The 21,043-nt window shown below is 50.6% G+C and overlaps 1 protein-coding gene and 1 pseudogene across 1 annotated transcript in view; both read left to right on the top strand.

Moving 5' to 3' along the window:
- Positions 1-21,043, top strand: part of PLXNA4 (plexin A4) — a 482,931-nt gene that overhangs the window by 150,448 nt on the left and 311,440 nt on the right. The gene's annotated exons all lie outside the window — the stretch shown is intronic.
- Positions 5,069-5,169, top strand: LOC133246983 (small nucleolar RNA U3; annotated as a pseudogene).

Below are 21,043 nucleotides of genomic sequence, written 5' to 3'. Positions count from 1 at the left end.
GCTGGCCTCCAGCCTTCCACCCACAGAGCCCTTGGCTTTCTCCTGGCTCTTGCTAACCCCACCTTGCCCTCCCGCCCTCTCCTTCGACTCCCGTCCTAAGCCTGCTGGCCCTGCTCTGGTGACAGTACGTGCCCTCATCATCATGGTCCCCACCTCTGGGTCTTCCTGTATCTTCCAGGTCATGGGCACTTAGTGGCTTGCATCAACCTGGGGAGGATGAAATGAGGGAGATCTCTGCTTGGTTGGCACTGGCCCAGGGGATAGAGGGAGGAGCTGAAAGAATGAGTGAAGGCACAGGAGGCTAAGGAGCTCTTGGTTTAGAGGTTCTGATTCAGCAGGTTTTTTGGCATCAAGTACTCTCCATCCATTCCTGATCCTGAGCTACGCATAGTCACAACACTCACGTCCACATACCACCAATTATTGTGGCTTCATTTCCTGAGAACGTGTATGTCTGCATGCACTCACACGCACACACTGTGGCCACATCCCTCCGTGATAGATTTCTGCCCCTCATGAGTCAATTTCATCAGGGCCTTTAATGATTTCAGCTCAGGCAAGGAGATCCAACCAGTCAACCCTGAATCTTCATCGAAAGGATGGATGCTAAAGGGGAAGCTCCAATACTTTGGCCACCTGATGCCAAGAGTCAACTCATTGGAAAAGATCCAGATACTGGGAAAGACTGGGGGCAGGAGGAGAAGGGGGTGGCAGAGGATGAGATGGTTGGATGGCATCATTGACTCAATGGACATGAGTTTGAGCAAACTCTGGGAGATAGCGAAGGACAGGGAAGCCTGGCGTGCTTCAGGCTGTGGGGTCACAAAGAATCGGACACCACTGAGCGACTGAACAACATCAGTGGAGTATGGTGACCGGAAAGCCACTGCAGGGACTCCATCCTCACTTAAGGAAGGGACTGGGGATTTCAACAGACATTCTTAGCCAGTGGCAGACACCCTTTAGCCTGTCCCTTCCCTCTCTTGTTCAATGACCTTCTCACTAATTTCTATCCTGTGCTGATTTCAGATCTCCCAATGTCTTTGGGCAATCAGCTGTGAACTGAAATTCAAGACCCCAATTCTCCATGTAGCAGCTTGGAGGAGAGGTGGAATGCGAGCTTTTCTCTAGGACTCCCTAAGGATTGGGAGTGGCAGGGAGGACTGCCTTGCCTCCTCTGGGACCTTCCACCCCTCTGGCTCCTTCAGCTGTGTTTCCAGGGGAGGGTGACAGTGCTTGTGGAGTGGGTGCAGGTGGAGAGCTGGCACTCCTGGAGCGACTGGCTCTGTCCCTGCTGCTCACAGTCCATGGGGCAGACCTTCCCCTGTGCCCCACTCCCCTGGCTCCGGTCCAGCGAGGCGGTGTGATTATCCTGGACCACTGCACAGTGTTCACTGCCATGGCCTTACCTCATCAGTCCCGTTTTCCACTCTAGCTGCTTAAAATATAAACCAGATCCCCTGTCCCCACAAGCCCCAGCCCGGACTCCCTTTGGAGCGGGACGGAGTGTGGTGTGTCACGTGTCCTCTGATTTGTAGTGTGTTTGGGTGATGCCAGATGGGCATAGAGGGAGGGAGAGGGCAGCTCAGCAGAGGGATCGGAGTTTAGTTTTCTAGGGACCCCAGACCCAGAAGGTGACCTTGATGCATGATTTGCCTCCAAGGCCCCATCTGCGGATCGGAGGGAAACCTGTAAGTCACCGACCATTTTCTGGGAACTTAGAGGAGTCTGGGGTCTGTGTGGAGTCCCTTAGCCATAAACCCTTCACTGCAGTGTGACTCTGGAGAACGTCAGGGGCCACTGCTGTCTTCAGTCCCAACTCACCCAGCTAAGGTCGGGGGCTGTGGTGCCTGTTTCCTGCTGGGCACCAACCCAACCCACACCTCACCTCTGCCTCCCAGGGCTTACCCTGGGACTTCAGAGCTTTGTGAGACAGGAGAGAGAGAAGACACAAGAGGCAGGGCCTCAGAGAGGGGAGGGAGGCGTGGGCAGGCTCAGCCGACGTGCCCACGGGCAGCCATGCTTGTGCACAGGCTGGTATCATCACTTGTCCTGCCAGTGCCCGGGGCTCCCTGGTGCCCAGATAAGCATCCTCGACATGGGCAGTCCCAGCACACACACACGATGATGGCTCCCACACTTCTGCCGGGAGTGATTCTCAGTCTTCCTGACACTTTCCACTTTCTCAAACGCCCTTCGTCTTTCTTCCCTCCCCAGCAAACCCCACCTTGTAAGCGCAGGCCCCTTCTCCTTTACAGGAAATGGGGTCACAGGAGGAGGGGTTCGTGGTCTTTCTGAAGGAATAGAGCTGGGGGCCACCACAGACGGGATTGAAGGCTCCATCAACAGCACTGATTAGAAAGGCTGCAGTAATACAGAGCGTTGTCACGGAAACCAGTTCTTGATGTTGTCCAGATTTCAGAATCCCTCCCCTCTCCCCACCTTCGTTATTTTCCCTCCTTCCTGGTGTTTAACCCCAAGGCTATGGTGACATGTTTGGCAGGAGTTTGTGGGCCCACAGCTGAGAGTGAGGATCTCAGATCTCAGCCAGTCTCCGTCACGTGGCTGCCCTTTAAATGGAGACCTGGACATGCATGACCAGGAAGCCTGAGACAGGACCCACACACTTGTGCTCTGATCCTGAAGGTCTAGGCAGTGTGTCTGGATGCCAGAAGCAGAGCCTGAGCCCCTAGATGTGCCCTCTGTGTGTGTGGATGGATGGGGGACTGGGAAGCCAGGAGCAGAGAAGCTGGGCGGGGTCGGCAGACCTGGGACACTCACTGCAGGCGAAGAACCAGAGCACAGACTTTGGTTGTCACCACCCGCAGGGCCAGAATCCAGGCGTGGCTCAAGCGTTCCGCCTGCACGGGGCACGTTCTCTAACTCCTCCACCTACAGCCAGTCAGGGTCATGCTTGACTGGCCGAGGGTGGTGAGAGCCAAGCGTGACATTTAGACTCAGTACGGTGTCATTCAGTGCTGTGTGCCTCTGTGTCCCCAAACCGCAAAGTAGGGCTCACGTCCTCAGGTCTGACTGCATCCGTTCCAAGGTTGAGAGCAGACTAAAGAGAGACAGCAGAGAGCGAGCTCTGGAACGGAACAAATCACACAAATAGGAAAGATGTCATTGTTGTCTGTTTACTTGTGAGATGGACTTGGAACCACAGGACTTACTAAGAGTACCACACTGGCCCCCTTGTCTCAGAGAACCTGCATGTCTAAGTTTGAATTTTGCTGAATTTCTGGGAGAGATACTGCTGTTCTTGCTTAGTTGCTACACCATGTCCAACTCTGTACCCCATGGACTGCAGCATGCCAGGCTCCTCTGTCCTGTACTATCTACCTGAGTCTGCTCAGATTCGTGTCCATTGGGTTGGTGATGCTATCTAACCATCTCATGCTGCACAGTGCCCAGAGCACATTTACCCGCCTTCCCTTCCTCTTTGATCACCCCCGTGGACATTGGCATGGGCGCGGCAGAGATGCCACCAGTCTGGCCCATGCGAGCTGGGCCCCAGCCACAAGTGAAATGGACACCCAGCCGAGACCCTGCCAGCTGGGGGTGAGGTGCAAACTGTGGCCAAAGGGAGCATTAAAATTTGATGGTGGAAGTGCCAGTTCTGGTGCCAACGAGGAGACTGGGGATGAGGAGCGGGAGACAGGAGCACAACGTCTGGAGCTGAGTAGAAGTGGGAACAGAAGGGGAGGTGAGACCAAAGGCCGACAGTGGGTGGCTGGCTGTTAACTGGCCATTGCCGTCGTTACAATGAAGTGCTGAACCCTCTTTGGTTGGTTGACATGGGTCATTGTCAATCCCGAGGGATCTGGATTCTCAGCGTTTCTCTCTGTGTGTCCTTAGTCTGAGTTCTGGCTCGGGAAGCATTTTGTTTCTAATTTTACTCCTCTGTCTACTCAATTGAATATAATGAGGGTTTGGAGGGAATTCCCCAATGTGAGTTCTTTCCAGAATCCAGGGAGATGTTAGATGAGTTATCAGCAGGGTGAAGGATGCCCCAAGTCCCTTTATCTCACTTTTCAGGAGGGCTGGGGTACCGCAAGTGGGCTCTTCTGTCTGGGGACCTCTCCTTGCAAGCGCTAAAACGTGCCTCACTCTAAGTTGTGCTGTGCTTAGTTGCTCAATCGTGTCCAACTCTTTGCGCCCCAATGGACTGTAGTCTGCCAGGCTCCTCTGTCTATGGGGATTCTCCAGGCAAGAATACTGGAGTGGGTTAGCCACACCCTCCTTCAGGGGATCTTCCCAAACCAGGAGTCGAACCAGGGTCTCCTGCATTGCAGGTGGCTTCTTTACCATCTGAGCCACCAGGGAAGCCCATGGATGCTAGAATGGATTGCTATGCCCTCCTCCAACGGATCTTCCCAACCTAGGCATCGAAGCAGGGTCTCCTGCATTGCAGGTGGATTCTTTATCAGTTGAGCTACAGGGAAGCCCCACTCTAAGTTAGGAAGATGGTAAAAGCTGGGGTGGAATACGGCGATTCTCTGTTCTGAGACTTGAGAAGCAACTTCAGACACAAGGCAGCCACTCTCTTCTTTCAGTGGTGTCCGAGAAAACATCCTATCTAGGATGGCTCTGCTCATGGTCACTTGTGTCCTCTCTCGGGTGTGTTTTATTTGCTCTCCTTTTCCTTCTAGCTCCCTGTTTAACACTGACTAGCAAGGTGGGCACCAAAGTCTTTGCTGGTGTTTATTTTAGGATGGAAGGTGTTGAGAATGTGCCTCGTCCACTTTTAGGGGCCCGAAAGCATGTTTCCAGTATCACTTTGGCTGTTACAATAAAAGGGTGACATCAAACCAGGTACTGGAATAACAGGCAACATCACATAGTTGCCAAAGTGATGAATGACTTTCACAGTCAAAAATATTGATTTCTTTTTTCAAAAATTTTACTTGGGTAAGGGGATATCCATAGAATTTTGGGAGTAAAATATAGCTTCTGAAATTGTCAACCCAGTTGAATGCTTTAATCTTGTCATTTATCCCTGTTGCCAATTGAGTACTCATACCAAGCAGAATTCAAGAGAAGAATTACCTACATGAGAGCAAATAGAAAGACTATACTTTCAGGGATCATTTCTATAGTTTGTTACTAGAGAAGTTTCTCTGATCGTGTAGAGAGCAAATAGAATGATGAGCATTTCCAGTGGGGCGATGGCAAAGCATAGAAAAGACATGATCACTCTAGGAGCATGTTATAATTCTTTGCAGAGATGTTATAGGAAAGAAGAAAAAAAAAACACTGACAGGGAACTCAAAAGCCCAAATTCGAGTTTCAGCAATGCCATTTCTAGCTATATGACTTTGGACAAATCACTTAATCTTCCGAGCCTCATCTGTAAGAGAATGAAATGAGCCTACCTCCCAGGGATGGTGTGAGAAATAGCTGGAGAATACACGTGACAGCACCATCACCTGCCAATCAGTGTTAAGAGCACTCTCTTCTCACTGTGGACAGTGCTTCACAGCCTTCCTTTCTTGCGCCCCCTCAGTTTTTCCATCTGTTAAATAGAGGCATCGGTTCAGTCCTGCCCCACCCCACCCCCTGCTGCACATCTCCTCCAGGGTCTCCCCCAAGTTAGTGCAGAAAGGATAATGTGAAAGCTTTAAGTTCCTTGAAACCAAGGAGGTGGGATAAATACTTTACTATATTGATTATGATGATTATATCTGGGACCAGAAAAACATGATTGCCTGGTTGCCAATGGCAACCAGATGGCGATGCAGAAGAAGGACTGTGTGCAGAGGTGCCCTGGGAAATGAAGGATGTTTCCTTTCTTCTCTCTTTTTTAAATCCCCATTCCTTCTGCCGTGGTCTGGCATTCCTGCTCTTAGGAGATGCGGTCAGTCATAAATGGGATTTGAAGGGAGTGGCAAAGAGGGCTGACTCAGGGCGCCCACGGGAATGGCTCACGAGCGGCTGGTGCCTTCAGAGTCACGTTTCCTTCAGACGCAGAGATGGGAGATCCAGCTGGTTGGCAGGGAGGGCCAGGGCAGAGGAGAGGTGGGACCACATGGAGCAACACAGAGCCCCCAGGAGGGTGAGGGGCAGAGCCCATGACTGAGGCCCTGGGTTGGGGGTGGTGGGGGAGCCTTGGTTAAAGCCACTTCCTCCTCCCAGGTCTGAGGCCGATGTGGACTGAGGGAGGAGAAGCCTCATCCTCCTCTCAGCACGTGAGCAAAACCTCAGTGTTTTTAATGCAATGGCACTGACTTCCAGAGTCCTCCGCCTTTACGCCAGAGGTCCCAGTGCTGGGCTACAGTGTGGGCCAGACACTCATTATCTCACGAACCCTCCCTTGACTGCTGTCCTTGTTTACACAGTTACGTAGCCAGGGAGTGGGGACATTCAGATCAGAACCCCAGCATCGTCCGCATCCCTGCTCTGTCTTCCACGATGCTGATCACTTTCTGGGCAGGTCAGAGCCTGACAAGCAACTGATCGCTAGTCTCTAGCATGAGGGATCTGAAAAGACAGGCTTGGCCTATGAGAGGACCCCTAGCTTGTCTGCTGGCCAGAGGCCTTGGCTCGAATCCCTCTGTGACGCCTCTGTGTTCTGAGATAGAAGGCCTTTGGCCTGTGGGTCAGGACTCCCTCCCTCCCGCAGTGCTGGGGGCGGGGAGCTTTCTGTAGAGCACGGTGACTTTTCTTGACTAAGGTCCCGTGTGGGGCCGCACATTTTTGGCTGCTGGCGGCCACTAACTGACTCTGGGGAGTGACTGGGAGAGTATGTCAGCTTCCTGAGGATATGGTGGTTCCATGGTCCAGGGTTTGGAGGATGAGAAAGAAGGCAACGGGGAATATAGAATGTTCTCGGCTATCCCCACACTCTGCTGAAAAGAACCTGAAAGAAAGTGAAATTATTAATAGCTTAGTCGTGACCCCATGGACTGCAGCCCACGAGGCTCCTCTGCCCATGGGATTCTCCAGGCAAGAATACTGGAGTGGGCTGCCATTCCCTTCTCCAGGGGATCTTCCCGACCCAGGGATCTAACTCCGGTTGCTTGCATTGCTGGAGGGTTCTTTCACCTTCTGAGCCACCAGGGAAGCTCAAGTACCTGGTCTGGCCCACATGTGACTCCTGAACAATGGAAACTATTTGACTGCTGGCTGCGTAGAAATATGTACTATTTATCACAGCCCTCAAAAGAGCATTTGTGCGAGTAACTCTGTTATTGTGGAGTTTTCCTGGAACAAAAGAACACCGACAGCTAATGTACATGGAGCATACATAAGCACGTCCATGTGTAACCTCACCCAAACGTCCAGCGACCCTGTGAGGTGATTGTCCCGTTTTATTACATTTATCCTATTTCACGGATGCGGAGACTGGGTCCTGGTGACGGCGAGTAAGCACTGGGGCTGGACTTGAACCCAGCTTCCCTGACTCCTGGGTGTGTACTCATAATCACTGATCGTGTTATGAGTCCCACGTCATCGAAGGCCACACTTCTCTTCCTCCCAGGGGAATGGCCCAGCTTGCCTGCTTTTGTCCTTCTTGCTGACTCCTGTCTTGATGTTCTCAGCTGTCATATTAATTTTACTAATCTCATTGCCACTCGACTACCTCTGTTCAGAAGACTCAACACCTACACAAGTTTAAACTTCTTTGCCTGACATCCTGGGCCCTCCGGTGACCTGGATAAAGCTCACCTCCTGGCTTCTAACCCTCATTGTCATTTCTCTAGTTGCATATAAGAATCAGCAGGGTAACCTGTTGGTGTTCTTGCAGATGTCATCACTCCCGAGACCCTTGCTGGCTATCCCTTCTGGCTGTAATTTCTTCTCTCCTCTCCTTCTAGCCCCCAGTGTTACACCCAAATCTCACCCATCTTGTCAGCCTGAGCTCAATCGCCTCCTCTGCCACTGGGCCTTTCATGATTTTCTCAGAAGGGCCCAAATTCTCCCTCCTCTCAGCTGGCATAGGATTCGATCCATCTTACACCATTAACCATTTCCATCTCATGCCTTCATTCTTTTACTCATCCGTTCAGCATTTTCTGAGCCTCTCTCATGCAGTGCCAGCTGCTGGGATTGAAAGAGGAATCATTGGTCCCAGCCCTGAAGGCACTAACTGCATGGAGACTTGGACCAGTGTGTGCCTGACATCCTGTGCCCGATTGTCACCCGGCATAGCGCCGTGGAGGACACGCAACACAATTGCTTTGAATGAGTGAAGGTGCTTGATGTTCCCCAATGCTAAAAGCAGAGACTGCAGGAGGACATGGGGTAGGTTGGCATGTGCTGCGTCTAGAGCCAGGAGGTTGGTCCTCAACTAGTTTATATGCCAGGAGACCTTCTGTCTTGTCCAGAAAGAGGCAAATTGGAACACAGCCCGTCTTCCATCCTCTTCTGGGAAGAGACTGTTTGCCTGGCTGGGGAAACCTCTGTTCTGCCTGCCTAGCTTCCTCCTAGGGCCCAGGTGCTCACAGATGGCATGCCTGCATGTTAAGTCCCTTCGGTCCTGTCTGACTCTTTGCAACCCTATGGACTATAGCCCACCAGGGTCCTCTGTCTGTGGGATTCTCCAGGCAAGAATACTGGAGTAGGTTACCATGCTGTCCTCCAGGGGATCTTCCCAACCCAGGGCTTGAACCAGAGACTCCTTCATTACAGCCATCGCAGATGGCAAGGATGTCTTTTCTTCTTTTTTAAAAAAATTTGGCTGCACCAGGTCTAAGTTGCAGCATGGGGTATCTTTAATTGACATTCTTGTGCTCAGTCGTGTCTGATTCTTTGCAACCTCATATACTGTAGCCTGCCAGGCTCCTCTGTTCATGGGATTTTCCAGGCAAGATTACTGGAGTGAGTTACCATTTCCTTCTCCAGGGCATCTTCTCAACCCAGGAATTGAACCTGCATCTCCTACATTGGCAGGTGGATTCTTTAGCACTGAGCTACCTGGGAAGCCTGGAAGGGATGTCTTGAGTAAGACTAGCAGGGCGACTTCCTGAGGTCATTCCATGGTTAACATGCCAGCATGACCTAGCAAACACTGACCACCAAGACTTTCCAAATGCCGTGCTGAGTCCACAGAGTCCTGTTTAGGGTCTGGGTATGGAGCAATCAGAGAAACACCAAGTGTTCTAGCAATGTTCTGGAGCAGGGGTCAGCAGGCACCATCCACCATCTGGCTGGCCACCTGTTTTCGCACAGCCCGCAAGAAAAGAATGGTTCTTCCATTTTTAAATGGTTGGGGGAAAAAATATCAAAAGAAGAATAATATTTCATGACATGTGAAAATGATATGAAATTCAAATTGCCCTGTCCATAAATAAAGTTTGGCTGGAACTCAGCCCTGCTCATTTGTTTACATCTTGTCTGTGGTTGCTTATGCAGTGGAACGGCAGTTACAACAGAGAGCACGTCGCCCACGAAGCCTCAATATGTATTCTCTCCCGCTTTACAGGATAAGTTTGTGAGTCTTGTGCGAGAGGATAAAGTTCTTTCTATACCTATCCTTCTTGGTCAAGAATGAAGGACTTGGGGCTTCCCTAGTCGTCCAGTGGTTAAGAGTCCACCTGCCAATGCAGGGCACGTGGATTTGATCCCTGGTTGGGAAGATTCCACATGCCGCAAAGTAAGACCATGCTCTGCAACAAGAGAAGTCGCAGCAATGAGAAGCCTGAGCACTGCTCCTGGAGAGTAGAGGAACAAAAACCCAGTGCAGTCAAAAATAAATAAATTCATTAAATAATTTTAAATTAAGTACTTTTTTTTTTTAAAAAAGGAAGGAAGGACTTCCCGGTGTGGAGAGTCAGTTTGAGAACAAAGCCAGGTGTTCAGGGGCTTGCAGATGGACAAAACCTTGCCTTTGGGGTTCCGTATCCTGAGTTCTATGTGTTTTGGGGATGAGACCTTTTCTTCTCTGGGTCTTTGATCCTCGTAAGTTTGGGCTGCATGCTCTCTAAGGCCCCGTCTTCCTCACAGGTGGGCACACTTCTTTGGTCTATGAGGCTTGTTCTGCACACTAGCATAAGGACAACTTTGGGCCTCCTCCCAGACCTGTGCTTTGAGGCTTTGGCCTGGGCAGCCGTGAAGGCCCCAGCTGGGCCAGCTGGTGGACATAGTAGCCCCTTGGCTGCCCCCATCTCCCTGGGCCCCAGCCCTTGCACCCCCACCGCTCACCAGGCCCATCGTCTTCTCCCTCGCATCGATCCCTTTGGATTTGAGTTCGGGTTTTGGACTCAGTTCGGCAGTGTTTTTGAAGCACCCGAGATCTAGGCGGACTGTAATTATGTAATTCATCCTTGTTATCGTTTCTAATTGTTCTCAGAGCTGTTTCCTAAACTGATTGGAAGGGAATGGAGTGGGAAGTAGGCGAGGGCCTGGCGGCTGTCCGGGGTCTGACTGTGTGCTGGAGGCCACGTCAGAGTGGGTGGGCACCGGGTGGGGCCCGAGAGGGCCGCCCCTCGTGTTTCCTTGCGTCTGGGTGGTGAGGGTGACAAGAGGAAGCACGCTGAGGTGCTGGGAGCTTTGGTTTAATCATTCATAACTAACAAACCTCCCTCCTGCTCCCGGCCCCACAGGCTGGCTGTTTTCCCTTTCTCAGTGGCCTCCATGACGCTGGTGGAGCTCCCAGGGGAGCCTGCCAGCGGGCAACAGGAGCCTGGCCTCTCCCTCCTGGCTCCGAATTGTTTGCGCTTTCCTGACACAGAAAGAATGCAACTATTGAGCCATCCCTCACCCCCAGAAAGCCAAGGAGAGCCTGTGGAGGGAGAACGGGGTGGGTGGCTTCCTCCTGATTTGGGCCCGAGCAGGTGAAACGGGGCTCCTGCTCGTGTTCCCTGGGGAGAGCAGCCAGAACCCCAGAAAAGGGACCCAAATAAGTGCTCCCTGCAGGACCCTGCTGTTAGGAACGTGTCCCCCAACTGCACAGTGCTCTGTGCCCTGTGGGGCCGGGCAGAGAACGGCTCACTGTGGGGGGGCATTGTACCTGGAGCATCTTTCCCCCCCGACACCACCCCGTCCCCCCACCACCAGGTATGTGATCTGGTCTGCGACCCTGTCGTCTTCCTCTCCCCCATTCCTCTCCCCACCTGCCTGCAGAAATGAAATGAGGTGACTTCCAAGAAAACCACTGAATTTCTAGAAAGGGTGGAGAAGCCAGCAGAATGGGGTGGAGACACCCAGGCTATCTGGTGCTGGAAGAGATGCTCACCCTGGCAGGTCGTCAGTGACACCTCTGTTCACGTTCATCAAGGTCCTCTGAGGGCAGGGAGACCATGATGCCCCCGTTCCTACTGGGAAGCAAAGGACTACATGACTCCAGAGACAAGCTGAAACCCCTGAGCGTGACAGGTGCTGGAGGACGCGAGGGGCACGGAAGGTGGAGGCCGGTGGAGCCCAGGCCTGGGACTTGACTTTCCAGGTTCCCATGTGGACGCTATACTTGAAGCCACGTGCGTCTGACTCCAAGCATTTCCCACAGGCCAAAGCTGCCCGCTGAGGCGGAGGCTGGTCAGGCGGAAGCCACACCCCTTGCCTGAAAGACACAGCCCAGGGTCACGTCCGAGGAGGTGGGGTAGGGGCCCAAGGACCTTCACTGCCAGGTGTTTAAGTGGGGGGCAGGGGGCACAGGTGTCCGTTTTGCTGGTGTTTTTTTTTTTTTCTCTCTCACTCTCCATTTATCTCCCCCAGAGAAGGGGGAGAAGGAGGAATGAGGGGTACCTGAGGAGTTCAGGGACTCAGGCTTCCTCCCTGCCCCCCAGTCCTCCTCCCCAAGTACCCTGGCTCCACGGACCATGTTCAAGGCCCCGCATCCTCTCAGCCCCACCCTCCATCCCTGCCCCAGGAGCCTGCCTGGCCAGTCCACCTGGTACTCCATCGCTTAGGGCTTGAGGTCTGCGGTGAGGGGTGTGAAAATCCCTGTGTTTTGAGTTCTGGAAGCTCTTTCCTGAGACCCAGAAGGATACACAGCATTGTGGCATCTTACACAGTTCCCTACCCTGGTGTTGCTTCAAGCCCCAGGACTGCTGGACTCTGCCACCACCTCTAACGCCTGGGATTGTCTTTGTCGGGATGTCTAGGGCTCTCCCACTAGGACAGAGCCCGCTCCTGTGGCCCATGTCCTCTTCAGTCAGCTGAGGTCAATCCCCATGGGCAGGACATCAGCGGGTCCAGCCTGGATGGCCATGGAGGTGGACCCTGGGCTCTAGCATCTCTCAACCCTTTTCTCATTATCACTTTCCTCCACTAGGAGGAAAAAAGAAAAGAACAACTAAATTTAAATTCTTTCAAATGCGAGACTATGCTAAGCTTTGAGAATTTGGGCTTTGGAGGGCCCAGACCACCATAATGTCCAAGAGGGCTTTATGCCCTCCATTTTCACCCTTTTGGGGGTGCTCATGCCCCCTTGAGAATGCATGCTGTACTGTAGGCTTTCCAGAACGTGTTTCCAAACTGGGTGTAGTTTCTCTGTAGTCTCCTTTACCGTAGAGAACCAAAGGTCTTCACGAATGAAGAATGTGGTCTCAAGGACTGAGGCAGACATACAAAGCTGCTACTCGGGTGAATGGTTTCTCATGTCTGAGGTTCACTTGTTCCGTTTATAAAACTCAAACCCTCGCTTCTGCTCACCCAACATGGAGGCCACACCCAGGGTGGGGCACTCACAACACCGGCCACTGTGTGTGGGCCTTGCAGGGGTTGGGGGCCATGTTCTTCCCTTAGCTTCTACCCTGCAACGCAGCCGGAGGCGTGCAGCCCCCGGAGTGGGGATGGAAGGGGGACACCCACTCTTGCCCCCTTGGCTGGCAGCTCTCCAGGTTGTAACTGTGGGCAGGAGAGGGCTATTGATGGTCTGGCCCTTGTGGGTGGGGTCTGCAGGAGGGTTGGGGGCCACTGCAGAGGTCACTGTTCTCCCTGGCCTCCCTTCTTTCTGCAGCCTCCTCTGGCGGGGAGGTCTTCTCATCCCTTCCCCTGGAACCAACACCCCACCATACAGCCATGCCCTGAGTGAGGTCCCTCAGAACCTCTCCCTTCACGTTAGGATGTGTGTTCTCAGTTTCGGGACCAGGCAGTGGGGGTCCACAGTGCAGGGTGTGCCTGGAGGAAGCGAAAGGGCTGCAGAAGCCCTGGGGCCTCCCGTTTGGAACCGGCGGGGCCCGGCAGCACTTTCACAGCAGCCCCCCGGACTCTCACCCGGGACACGGTGGGTAGTTGAATGGGAAACGTAAATGAGAAACAGGTTCCTGGAACCTGGCCATGGCTCCTGTCTTCTCTGTTCCCTCCAGCAACCCTCTCCTCTTGCTCAGTTTTCTCTTCCTTGTATCTGTACCAGGCTGGGTGTCCGCCGCTGTCTGGCTTCACATTCATGCAAGGCAGGTGCCCCTGATCAAGGCAGGACATGAGATGGGGGTGGAGGGGGAAAGGGAGGAGGAAGCAGAAGGGGAGGGGGAATAAGGAGGGTCCCATCTATTCCTATAAATAGAAATTAACCCTCCCGGCCCAGGTCAACCACCGCCCCCCACCCACCCATTTCCCTGCACTTTCCCACCAAGGTCATAAAATCCGCTTCTAACTCTTACCAATTCCCCTATTAGGACAAGAAACACACAATTAGCTTTCAAAGTGTCTCCAAGCTGTGTCCAGTTAGAAATTTATGACTTTTTTTTTTAAAGGTTTCCTTTAAAGTGGCTAATTAGGTGTATTTCTCCAGTGGTAATTTTAAAAATGTTAATTGGTCTGCTCTCTGGAAGGAGGAGGAGAAATCTCCACCTTTATTATCTCAGTGCTGGGGAGGCACAGAAGAGACCAGCCTGGCCTGAGCAGCCTCCAAGGACAGGGCCCCGGTGCCAACCCTGTTACAGATTTGGCAGCAAGCAAGTCGGGGATCTGGGAGAAAGGTTCTCTGTGTCCCACACACCTCCTTGGGAAGGGGAAGCGGCAGCATGTCTGGAGATGGCGGCCGGGGTAGGGCAGGGGTCGTCACGGTTCACCCCACTGGTGCAGTGGGGCCAAGATACCCAGTCCCAAGCGGACCTGAGAGACACCTTCACAGTGGCTTTCAGGGAGGATGGATGAGCAGGGAGGATGTGTGGAGGGCTGACACTCAAAGAGGACTTGCCTCCCAGCCAGGATGTAGCAGCCCTAGCACAGAGCTTGACAGCTAGTAAACTGCATGCTAGCAGAATATGCCATTTGGGGGAGGGTGTTTATTAAAACTACAATTCCAAATTGAACCTAAAGGGGGCAGAGTTCAGGTGTATGGTGTCCTCTTAAACCCTTGTGGGGTGCTCAGTCATGTCCGACGCTTTCCAACCCCACGGACTGTAGCCCGCCAGGCTCCTCTGTCCATGGGATTCTCCAGGCAAGAATACTGGAGCGGGTTGCCATTTCCTCCTCCAGGGGATCTTCCAGACCCTGGGATCGAACCTGCATCTCCTGCATTGGCAGGCATATTCTTTCCCACTGCGCCACCTGGGAATCCCCATAAACACTTGCTCAGGAAATGGTCTGGGGCAGCTCTGGCCAGGGGGTTGCCCTCGGTGTCACCCCACCTGGCCCAGGGAGCCCCGGGGGCGAGTGGTGCATCATCCTGGAGGGATGTCCAGTCTTCCCCTTGGTGCAGGCGCTGCTGGCTCTCAGCCTTCCATCGCTGTGCGTTGCTATGTGAATAACACAATTATGAAGACACAGGACAAGGATAAGCAGAAAACATTCTGCAGCAGAGACAGCGGAAGGGAGAGCCAGTCACAATCAGATATTTTGTTATTGACTCATTTCAGGGAAGAGTAGAATTCTTTAAAACCCTGTGCTATTGCAGAAGGGAGGCGTGATGAATGATTAGACAGATTGCTCAGTTTTATTTTTCAACATTAGCTTTTATCAAGGATCTCTCCCAGCCCACAGCCTCTGTTGGGCTCCATCACCATCTCTAGAAAAGCCAGACAGAAGTGTGACTGGGACTCTGTAGTTCTGAGTCTGCAACCACTGCCCTGCCCTGCTCATGGACTCAGCTTACCCATCAGTCAAATGGGAGGTGGGGCTGTCCCTGCAGTATGTCTGGGGCAGAGGACAGATTGGTTAGAGTGGGCGGAGCAGGGTCTGAATCCTGGCTTTATACTTCCCAACTGGATGAGGTTGGGAGGATTACTTTACTTTGTAAGCTTTGGCCTATTGGGAACAATCAAATGAAATAATGCACAAATTGTGCAAAGTGGAAATAAAGACGTGATGTTATTGTCCTAAAAATGAATTGAGATGATGGATGCAAAGTATCTAGCACAATGTTGGAGATGTGTTGGAGATGTGGAGCCCTCTGGAGGACAGATTTTTGCTTGATGACCAGCCTTCTTGGATAATTCTGCCCTGCTCATGCGGGAGGCTAGAGAGGAAGAACACAACTCGGGACCTGTGTAAACATTCCTGAGCCACCTCAAGGGGCTAGAGGGACAGGGATGATAATTGATCCATTTTCCTCTCCCCTGTGTCTCTGAGACTGATGAGGCGAAGAGACTTGGTGGCCTCAGCTATGGGAGAGTTTGTCTGAGGTTCCCAAGGTGCTATGGACCACCTCGTCCATTCACCTCCTGGGTTGTCTAGAGTTACCTAACCTTTCTGACCTGTCCAGTGGGGAAATTACCCCCTTTCCAAGGTTATTATGAAAATTAAGAGAGCTAATATATTCCAGGAGTTCCTGGAATAGGGCTGGGGTCTTAGAAAGCACTCAATGAATGCTACTTTCCTTCTCTCTATGAACCCAGTGGCCAGAAAATTGGCAATTGGATGTTGGACTAAGACCATCACTAATTAGCTTGAGCCATAAGGGGGAGAGAAAGGAAACAAGAGCCAGGCCATTAGGTAGGACCAATGCGAGTCCATCTCTGGGTGGATTTATGATGGATATTTAGGATTGGGTTTTATTAGAATGGCTGTATAGAAGAGTAGAAACTTTACAGAATTTGGAGGCAGACAAAACTATTTTTTATATCAGCTTTACGAGATACCAGCTGTGTGGCTTTAGACTAACTACGTATCCTCACTGTGCTTCTTTCTATGTGCTCACATATGGGAAGGATGAAATGTCATTGTGGGTGTGGAATACTTGGTAATACACAGTAGATCCCCAGGAGATGTTAACTTTCTCCTCTCTGAGGTGGGTGATCAGTGTGGTCTGCAGAAGGCACTCATTGTTCTCTGTAAGTCACAGTCTCTGGGTCACACATGTGCACAGTCATGCATGGCAATGGGTAATGAGGTCATTAGTCCATCCTTGTTTCCCGGCCTCTTGGATGGGTCCTGGCATCAGGTGAAGACTCAGAGCATTCAGGGAGCAACTGGGTGTTTTAGTTCCCAAGGTATTAGCATTTGTTGTAACCACATGCGTACATTTGACAATGACTTCTCTGTGAAAAGTTCTGAGCCCTTTGAAGCCCTTGCCTCATTGTGAGCAAGATTTTAGAGGCATTATTTGCTAAACTTCACAGAGGAGGAGGCTAGAGGATAGAAAGATGCTGGCTTGCCCAGGTCACAGAAAAGCAGTGCTGGATTTGACATCTTCCCGTGGGCCGCCGTCTATGGGGTCACACAGAGTCGGACACGACTGAAGTGACTTAGCATAGCATAGCATAGCAGGCTCTGACTGTGGTACTTTTTGTAGTAACTCAGTTGGCATCTCAAAAAGAGGTTCTGGGATTTTCCTGGGAGAATCTCCAGGGTTCCTTTTGGGATACTAGGAACCAGACTGTGACCCTGGAAATGATGAATTGGGTGAAAAACAGTTATAATTTTGAGGGCTAAGTTCTAAGCTTTGTGTTAGACAATTTGCTTTTAATCTCATTTTACTTTTACAACATCGTTACATATAAGGTGGATGTTTCCATGTTATAGATGAAGTTCTGGTCAAAACCTTTAGCTCATACAAATTTAGCTAAGATTTAAATTTGGGAATTTCAGCTTCCTCTTTGTGACACCGCACTAAAGAGTGGGAGGGTAAACTGAACCAGGGAATGTTCTAAGAACAGGGTAATGACAAGGAGATGGAGTGGCATCTAAACTTGATATTTCTGGGGGAACATATGAAGAGAGTTTGTCTTGAAATCTGTATTAAATTTGGGAAAGGCCCAGTTATATTCTCACTTTCTAGGAAAATCTGGGGAACCCACCTGTTAAAAGAAAGTGATATATTCAACTCTAAGAGGGAAGAAACGGATACATACTATGACAAGGATAAACCTTGAAGACATGATGCTCAGTGAAATCGGCCCATCACAAAAGACTTCCCAGGCGGCACTAGTGGTAAAGAACCCACCTGTCAGTGCAAGAAACCTAAGAGACGCGAGTTCGATCCCTGGGTCGGGAAGATCCCTTGGAGGCGGGCATGGCAACCCACTCCAGTATTCTTGCCTGGAGAATCCCGTGGACGGAAGAGCCTGGTGGGCTACAGTCCACGGGATTACAAAGAGTCGGACATGACTGAATCGACTTAGCGCAACACAGCAGAGGACAAATACTGTATGAGTCCGCTTACAGGACACCTAGAATAGTCAGCCCACAGAGACAGAAGTTAGAATGGCAGTTTCCAGGCCCTGTGGCTTCAGATTAGCTGGTGGGGCTCTGTTCAGCCAAACCAAGAGAGGAGGCCCAGGGAATGAGCTCCCGAGCAGATGGTATCCATGAGCCAAGAGAAGGCTTGGAAAGAGCAGATACTTTCCTGTCTTCTGCTGGACCAGCAGCTTCTGGGATCTATTGCTTCACATTCTCAGGAAGACCATAAGCAAGCAAAGTGATATTTAAAGACAGTGGGAGAAACTCATGGCAGAAAAAGCACACTCTCTCTGAACAAACTGTTAATTGAATATGTTAGAACTCAGATTCTAACACATAGGCGCGAGATCAACATGGGCTTGACCCTGACTAAGGGCACCTGTGAGGAGGGGGCTTCCACAGCCCAGCCTGTTCGTGGATACCGAACCCTTGAGAGAAGGATTAGCAGCACACCCCAAGCATGGTGGCAGACATGGTGTGGGCTGGGGGCTGTCTGGCTATGGCTGGACCACACCCTGACTTTGTACAGCCCAGGAGCTAAGGATGGTTTCTACATTATTTAATGATTTAAAAAAAAATAAAAGGCGAACAGTATTTCATGACATGCGGACATTATATGAAATGTGATTTATCATGCATTTCAGGGAAGTTGTATTTGAACACAGCCACACTTAAGTGTTTACTCACCGTTTGTGGCTCCTGCTGCAACAGCAAAACTGTTGTGACAGATAATATGGCCCGCAAAGCTGCACATATTTCTCACCTGGCTTTTACCGATAAGTTTGCTGACCCCGGTCTAGTCCGATATTTTTTTTCAAACTCTGGGTCACAACCCACAAGTCAGTTATGAATCAACTTAGTGGAACATGATGATCAGCATTCAAGATAAAAAAAAAAAAAAAAAAAAACAGAAAAATGGCAGAAAAATCAGAGTACATCATTTGTTGTAAGGCAGTTTTTCTCCTTAAAGATTTTTTTTAAAAATTTCACTTAAGTAGGCATATGTGCACTCAATTGTGATGTAAACTGTTTCTTTGGTTTATGGGTCTTTGTTCAAAATGTAAAGAAAGCTGCCAGTCTAGGTGAACCTAGGATATTTACTGTTGCGTACCTGGATGTTGGGGATAACATTTGGACGCGTGCCTCTCAGCTACGTCTGCTCAGGGCATCGTTATCTGTGCCAAAGCCCAGGTTCAAGCCAGGTGGGTGTGGATTCCCCACTGTGTCTCCCTTCCCCAGAGCACTGCGGTCCAGGATGGTCGAGATGCAATGCCTGATCCCAGTAGGGCCATTTCCTCATTTCTGCCCAATTTTTCTCCCATTTGAAGGGGGAGGTTTCAATTTTCCCAGAGGGCAGTGAATAAGGAATGTTTGCTCTTGGGAAAAGAGAAAAACAAGCAAGACCCAGGACCAAGGCCACAGAGCTCCCTTCCTGACCCCTTCGATTGGCTGCTGACACGGGAGTGACGAAGGATGGCTCTTATGCAAGGTGACAAGACGCAAGATCCGAGGCGGCTTTGTGTTTACAAACATATTGCCCAAAGTGTCATGGATATCATTGAAAAACATCAATTATCGATTGAGGCCAACAGATCACAGGTCCCAGCCATTAAAAACAGAACAGAAATTCAGGTGTGGAGGAAGAAAAGGGGAAGAATGAGCAGAGGGTAGGAACACTGGTGTAACCCCTCCCCACTCCTCCCCAACCTTTCTCTGTCTCCTTTTTCCTTTCCCTCTGCGTCTCCACCTGCTCGTCACTGCCAGTTTTTCTCTATGCAATGGAAGGAAAATCATTGATTTGTTCAAGAGCGTTTGCCCCAGTCTTAGAGGCTACCTGGTTTCCCTTTCTTTTCTCTCAACTGTGCCTGGCATGACTATGAACTAGACAAAATAATGACTCCATGAATTAGTGCTTAGCCAAGCTTCCTAGTCTCAAAGCTGTTTAATCATCAGTATCCTCCATAAAGACCTTTAACAACCAGATAACGCATTACAATACAGTTTGCTTAGTTGGAAGCAGACTATTCCAGACTTTAAGAGCTAAGCTGGGTTCAGTCCATCTTGATTCTGGGACTTTGGGAAGGTCAAGGGGTCATGTTCATCAGGAGGCTTTGACCCTCATGTCATAGTACAGAACAGATTGCACTGTCCTGTAAGGAAGAGCCATCCACAGGTAAGAATTCTAAGAATTTAAGGTGAATATGCCTTTTCAGTCCGAGGGTCCAGGGTAGACGTCTGGGATGGAGAACCTTGGGGAAGAATGAATGAATTCTGATAGACAGTGAGGAGAAGCTTTATTAGGTTCAGGTCACTTCCTGATGTAAGAAATGGGTGTGATGATAAAATAAGATAAAATAGTGTAATAAGTAAAATAAAAAATAAAATAAAACTGATAGCAGCAGCGGGATGGCTTAGTGTGGGTGATGGGGCTGCCAAGGGGTCTAGGGAGACCCAGTCATCCAGACGACAGAGTTGGCTGGGTGCTTGGAAGTCTTTTTCAGTGCCCAGCATCTCTTTTTGTACATCAGCTCAAAAAAAATCTTAAACATAAAAATTTTGGATTAGGGGAATTTTATCCTAGTAAACCAAAATGAGAGGGCTTCCCCGGAGGCTTGATATGCCTGCCAATGCAGCAGACACAGTTTCGATTCCTGGGTCAGGAAAATCCCTTGGAGGAGGAAATGGCAATCCATTCCAGTGTTCTTGCCTGGAAAACTCTATGGACAGAGGTGCCTGGAGGTCTATAGTCCGTGGGATCTCAAAGAGTCGGACATGACTTAGCAATTGAGCATGCACACACACAAACCAAAGTGACCTAGGACGAGATGCTTTAGAGGGTGAGAATCAAGCGGTTACAGAGAAAGCAGTTTCACCACAGAATTGAAGGAGAGAAATGGGGACCTAGTAAGAAAGAGAAGGGACCCAAGGACCAAGGAGCAGGCCAGCCTTCCTGGGGATGGAACAAGAACTGACTGGGTACCAGCTGAAGTACCAGGGATAGTGCTGACGGGGTCTCTCTCAGTCTCTCTCCCTCTCTCTCATTTATTTATTCACCCTTTATATTGGTGGTTTATTATTTGCCAAGCATTTTTCTGCATGTCGGAAATTCAGATTTAAAAGATACAGAAATAAAATCTCTGCCCTCAAGGAATTTGTGAGCTAAAGCATTATCTCATTCCTTATCTACCAGGCAGCGTCTATATCCTGAGATTTCTCATTTTGCCTCAAAACAGTTTAATCATTTAAACGGCTGAATGTGTAGTTGGAGGCAACACCACGGAACGTGAGTCCAGAAAGAGAGAGAAACAAAGGAAGCAGCCCCCTTCCCTAGCCTGGGCCTTGTGAGGAGGCAGCAAACCTGGCTGTCTAAGGCATGGAGAAAATGGGGCCCAGGAGCCCTCATTGAGGCACCCCTTCTGCCATTTCATTTCTGGCTATCAGAGGCTCCCCAACTGTCCTGTTTGGTCAGTGACGTGTTAGGAGGATGGGTTGCCCTCGCAGCGAGATGGGTAATGATCTTTGAGGCTGAAAGGGAAGC

The sequence above is a fragment of the Bos javanicus genome, chromosome 4 (assembly GCF_032452875.1).
Source record: "Bos javanicus breed banteng chromosome 4, ARS-OSU_banteng_1.0, whole genome shotgun sequence".
NCBI classification, from domain to species: domain Eukaryota; kingdom Metazoa; phylum Chordata; class Mammalia; order Artiodactyla; family Bovidae; genus Bos; species Bos javanicus.
This window is presented reverse-complemented; position numbering and strand designations above follow the sequence as displayed.